This window comes from the organism of the source record quoted next, unplaced genomic scaffold, assembly GCF_019419815.1.
Source record: "Pyrus x bretschneideri cultivar Hongxiangsu unplaced genomic scaffold, Pyrus_bretschneideri_v1 Contig18, whole genome shotgun sequence".
Classification (NCBI taxonomy): domain Eukaryota; kingdom Viridiplantae; phylum Streptophyta; class Magnoliopsida; order Rosales; family Rosaceae; genus Pyrus; species Pyrus x bretschneideri.
The window spans coordinates 1068208-1074677 of NW_025999479.1; positions in this window are offsets into that span (position 1 = coordinate 1068208).

The following is a 6470-nucleotide window of genomic DNA, read 5'->3' on the forward strand; positions in this document are numbered from 1 at the left end:
TGGTTATTCATCAAAAGGCTCCACATGACATGGGCGACACGTAACCGTGTGTCATGATTATTCAAGTCAATGTAAGATTACATTGGAGAACACATCTGGTTGGAATTACAATTTAATTAGATCATTTTCTAACGCAATAATCTTAACCGCATTATTAAAAGTTTATGTCAAATCCGTAACATGATTTCCCTAGTTTATGGGACTTAACTGAGGCATATAAGAATTCATGTGGTACACTCACATGCCTCTATGAACAAATCAAGGACTCCAACAAGGAAAGAGTGGTCGTGTTGTATCATCAAATAGTCAATGTCATATCCAAAAGGCAACGTCGGTATCTCATGTCAAAAGATTATTAGCAGTATTGCAATTCTTAAAGTTTATTGCTTGACATGTATTTACAATTTCGCACAGAACTCTAGATTGATCGTTCTCAATTGAACAAACATAGAAGCATGCCGTTGCCGACCTTTGAAATTATAAGGCCCATTTGATAATCTTACACAAGTCATTTTAGCGACTCAACACTGTCTCCCTCCTATAGGGCCGGCTTCACGTAGAAGGATGGGCCTTTGGGCCTTTTGTCATTTTAGTTATCTTATGTATTTAAATGAAGCCCAATGCGTTTTGGCCCAATGGGCCCGGATAACCCAAACCGTATTGTAAGGCCTAAAAGTAACATCTAATCGTTAACATGATTAATTAAGACTTTCTAATTAATTTCACCTCTATTTAAATCATCTAATTTATTATTTTCATCTTATGTACTTATCTCAATATACTAGCGTATCAATGTGCGATCCATTATGTTCCAATTAGCGAGGAGTGGGTGATGAGTAATTAAGGCTTTTGTGGTGCACGAGCAATTAGCCTGTACCATTTGTAATTTAAGTTCGCTTATTCTCATCTTTTTGTAATATTATCCCTATATATCTTAAGCTTAATCAGATTTCCCTATAACCATAACCGATCTTGTCTACTAGAACCGATCCTATATATTAAAGTATAACTTTTTTAATAAAGAAGTTTTTTTGATTAAAAAAAAAATTCATCATTATATGATTTTATTTATATTAGAATTAATTGAGTAGAATCTATACTTAATATATTAATCTTCCACTTTTCTCTAGCAATTAAAACCTAACTCGTGTATTGCCTTCTTCCACAAACACAAGTGTGTAAAAGTCAAAATTTTGGTGAAATAAATGATCACCGACACATTAGATTTTGAGATGTCAGAGCTTACTTGCCATGAACCATGTGTTTCACAAATTGTACATATGAAGTGTGACTCATCAAACCCAAACGAGTCACTAAGGACGTCACGCGACAGCATTTGGCAGAAAATAGTTAATGAATCATCTTTATTAATTCTTTAATTAATTTTAATTTAAATCAAACATATTAATTTATTTGAATTAATTGATGAAGTCAAATCACGGTTCTTTTGTTAATGAATCAAGTCCACAATCAAGAACTAATCTCGTTGTCAGCAAGACGTGGAGAACTTATAAATTCGAGGCTCCAAAACAAAGAAGGTTAGAGATTCTTCCACACACTCAGATGCTAAAGCTCTCAAGCCCCAAACACTCTCAAACACCCAAAAGACTCATAAAGCTCTTTGTGTTCTTCGTCACACTCGTGAAGAATCATCAAGCGCCACTACACGTGCCAATTCTTCCTTCGCCACAAGCCAAAATTTTAATTTTAATTTTTAAATAAGGATGGTTATTTTATTAAATTCGCACATGGCTCCCAAAATGTTAGGAACGTCCCTCATGTTTATGCATCTTATTTGATCCATGTTGAGGGAAAAGGATTCTCTCCGGATCTCTTCCACCTAATCCTCCTCATCAAACAATCCGGGCCCTTGAAATTTGATCCAACGGCTAAAAACAGGGGCCCACTTTAAAAGTTATAATAATTTTAGCCGTTGGATTAAATTTCAAGAATCTGGATTGTTGGATTAAATTTCAAGAGTCCAGATTGTTTGATGAAGAGGATTAGGTGGAAGGGATCCGGAGAGGATTACTTTTCAATGTTGAGGACAAGAAAGGCCCACCAACTAGGAATAAGACCACCGCGTCCCACGTGATTTTGGTACACAACATTGTTCATCTCCTTGTCTGAAAATGATCTCAGTCCCACCAGTGTTTCCGTTTATCCCTTCATTATTTAATGCATGGTTTCTTCCAGAACCCTGTCATCTGCATGCGTTCTGTATATCAGACAGATATGTCTGTGTAATTGTTTTCTTTCAATTTCTCTTTCCTTAAGCTATAAAATTGGAAATAAAAAATGAATATATCTTCGATTAAAGTTCGTTAGATTCGATTCAATATGAGTCGATTATTATGATTTGATAAGTTTGATTTGGATTTCCAGCCCTACTAATCTGACTAAAAATGCATAGGCGGACCCTTATGCATACACATGCATGGGACACTCTAGCACCTGCTCCAGGGGTGTGTGTGTGTGTGTTTTTTTGTGTGTAAATAATGCAAGCTGCTCTTCAACCTAATTTCTGTCCATTTCTGATCAGTGGTTGCAATATTTCCTTTTATTTTGATACTTGGTAGAAATTGTCAACTTCACAAACTCTTCCATGGTTATTATGCTGGAAAAGAATACGTACGTGCCCTACACATCTTGTTTGGAAAATTAAGACGTTCCTCGGTCTCTATTTCTCAAAACAATGCAACATCTAAACCCTAACGAAGAAAATGAAGCTATAGAAGGTATTTCTGAATGATTTACTCATAACACAAAGGCGTATATTTATACAATGTATATGCTTGGTGTACAAGTAAGAATCTCATCCTATCAAAAAGTACAATGAGAATCAGATTACAATATTAATTCCTAATCCTTAAAGATATAGTTGACTTTGACAAGACTCCAACATCACCCCGCAAATTGGACGGTCGAGAGGAGATAACTTTGGATCGAAGCAGAAGAAACTGCGGTTTAGAAAGACCTTTGGTCATTAGATCCATAGGTTGATCCAAGGGTGGAATGAATTGTACTTTATGTATGCCAAGCTTAATACGTTTGTGAACAAAATGATAATCCAACTTTATATGCTTTGTGCAAGTATGAAAAACCAGATTAGCTGCCATGTAGGTAGTACTGAGACTATCACAAAAAAGATAAGTGGGCGTAGAAAGCACACGCTAAAGTTCACGATGTAAGTAGGATACTGAATTTGGTATTAGTCGGAATATCCCGTAATTAAAAATTAAAGTATGCTAGATTGACTAGTCAAAGTCACCAGTCAACTAAGTTCAAATTTGTTAGTTAATCAAACACAAATTAACCAATCAAACTTAGCTTTTGTAAGTTGTCCTAGTAAAAAATAGTCTAGTACACATATTCATAGCTAAAATAAGCGATGTGAACTAGACACATGAACTAGTCAACAAGAACAAATTCATCATAACTAGACCAGGAAATAAACTTAGTAGACTAGTACGTTAGCCTAGTCAACAACAACACAGTTATATCTCACAATGCAGCAGCACATAGTTAAGCACCTTCACATATCAGTTTATCAACTAACTAGTTCATACAACATACCATGAACATATATGGATATGTAAGTAAGTTTAAGCATGAAGAAACACAAAAAGTTTTGATCTAAAAAGCCCACATCTGGCTTAGAAAACTAGGGACTCCACGAAGTCCAATCCACAATGCAAATAAGATTCATACAAAGTACCACATTAGGCTTAATTTCTAGATCTAATCTATAGAGCAACTTTACTTTGCACGAGATGGAGATGTCTTCAATCTTCACTAGGAAGCAGCTCCAACCTTGAACTCTTCTTCTTGTGGCACCAAGACCAATACACTCAATACAAATTATATGATGATGATAATGTGAAATCTAGATTCAAAAGACCAATCAGTTTCTTCAGTCAAATGGTTGAAGGAAGAAACCAACATGAATCCGAAAACTAGGTCTAAATGAAGATTTGAAACTTAAAGCTAGACCATGAAAACAATGCAAACCTATTTCTCAATGATTGAGAGTTTAAGGCATGAAAAAGGATTTGACAGTTAGGGTTCCATAAATAAGGAAAAGGCAAGCTCAAGAGCTTTGAATGCACTTTATCTCTCTAAAATTTAATCTGGACAACCAAAGAACAAATCAGCCCTAAGAATTGTTCTTAAGCAAAAAGATTGTATGTTTTCAGCTAGCAAGTATAAGAAACATTTGTCAACCCAGAAAACGATTTGAGCAAATCAAGGGCTAAAAGCAGTCCTTGAGCAAAAATGTGTCAGTCAACCCATATGGACTGTCTTAATTTATGTGCCCAGTTAGCTGGAAGGCAGCTAGAATTTTTGATCATACAACATCACTAATCAAAAGGTAGTAGAAATTTTAAACATGAAATGAATATGCATGAACAAACCTTTGAAGTGATGGCCCAAACCCTTGAGTACATATTCCAACAATAGCAACCCTTTGTGCATAGTATGTCCTAAACCAATTTGAGCATATGGTGCATATTACATTATCGACAAAGAAAGCCAACACACATAAGTCTAGACTTCACAAAGACCCGAAGAGATTCAGCATAGGTGGGAGCAAGAGCATGATACTTAGACTCTGCACTAGAGCACAAGACGGTAGGCTGCTTTGTAGAGCTCTAGGACATGAGATTGGCACTAAAGAAAGAAGATACCCAAATGTTGAAAAATGGGTGTCCAGACAACCTGCCTAATCATCATCAAAATAGCCATAGAGAACAAGTAGACCACAGTGAGGCCAAAACACTAAAACCCAAGTCTAACGAACCTTTAAAATAATGAAGAACACATTTGGCAGCAATTGAGCAAGGTTGTAAAAGACACTAGGCGCTAATCGGGCGGTGGGCTGGGGCCTAGGGCGTAAGAGCTTAGGCAGGGCCTAGATTGGGGCATAGGCAGACTAGGCGGATTTAAGTAAATTTATTATATATTGTATAAATAAGTGTTAATTTATACTTAAAAAGTACATAATGTTTAATGACATATAGATTATAAAGTATTGGAACATAATGATTAATGAAAAACATGGGGAATAAGCATATAATGTGTGTTCCTCTAAGTATGTGACAAGTCTCTTACAATTTATTAAAAAAATAAACTGCAAAATGAAAGTTTTCTATTTTTTGTCTAAATGGGAGTCACGATCTAGGCAGGTTTGGGTGGGCTAGGCGGGCGCCTAAGCAGGTCTAGGCGCCTTTTCTTAATTTTCAAACGCCTAAGGATTAACCGGAGCAGTAGCTAGTCGCCTAGCACCGCCTTTTTAGAATAGTGCAAATGAGACATAGTAGAATGAGTAATAAACTGAGAAATATGATTCACCGCAAAGGCATATCAGGACAAGTCAAAGTGAGATAGTATAATGACTCAAGGAGTGACAAAACTCAGTGGGATCAGAAAGAGGAGTACCATCTTGATTAGAAAGCTGTGATCTGGAGGCAATTAGTGTAGTAGCCGGCTTGCAGTCAAGCATGTTCGTGTGTTTTAGAAAATCAAGAGCATACTTGGTTTGTGTCAGATGGACACCGGAGAAAGCATGATGTACCTAGCCGATGAACACTAGATTTGTTGGGCAAACCTTTAGTTATTGCATGCCATTTTTTACCTCTTGGCGCCAAAATTGTGCCTTGCCTTGCGAATAACTTTTATCATGTAAAGGTTTTGAGTAACCCTAAATGTTGATTAGCTTTGTCCTGCCAACTCAAAAATCTGTCGGGTAAAGTTTCTTCTCTTGACGAAAATGTGTTCGTCGGACAAAATTTTGTAGGCAAGTCCTAATTTCTAGTAGTGCAAACAACCCTAAATAATTAATATCGATTCTTGTTTTTAATTATTACGTACTTTTTTCTTCAATATCTGTTTAAATAAAAAAATGTTTAATAGTCATGGCATGCAACAATCTTTGTAAGTTTTTATTTTTTTTATTTATAAATATATTGTTGAGGGGAAGGGAGGGTACAAAATTATTACAATAATTTAGGAGAGGAAGAGTTTCGAACTCGGAACGGATGGGTGGAAACCTAACACCTTATCTACTAGGATATTAATGCATATGAAGACTGTATCGGAGGGTGCTTGTCGACCAAGGATGCAATATATCTTTTCCACACTAGACAGCAGGAGACATGATGTTGACTCCATAAGACCTTATGCTCACGTAGAGTTAAGAGCAGAGGAAGAAACTACTACAAAACTTACGTGGCATGTAGTCCATCACAGCACAAGTCTTAGTAGCTAGTAAGAATCGACGTACGTACAGTACCCTTCATCGGTCTATAAAGACCCTTAGCCATCAAAACAACCTCCAAGCAGATAGACAGAGAGAGTAAGAGATTAATTGATCAATATTAATTCGTACTACTAATTCTGTACTAGCTTGCTTAGCTGAAAGGAGCAGTACTCTAGTTCAGATCGATGGCTGCGATTCCCTGCAAGAACCT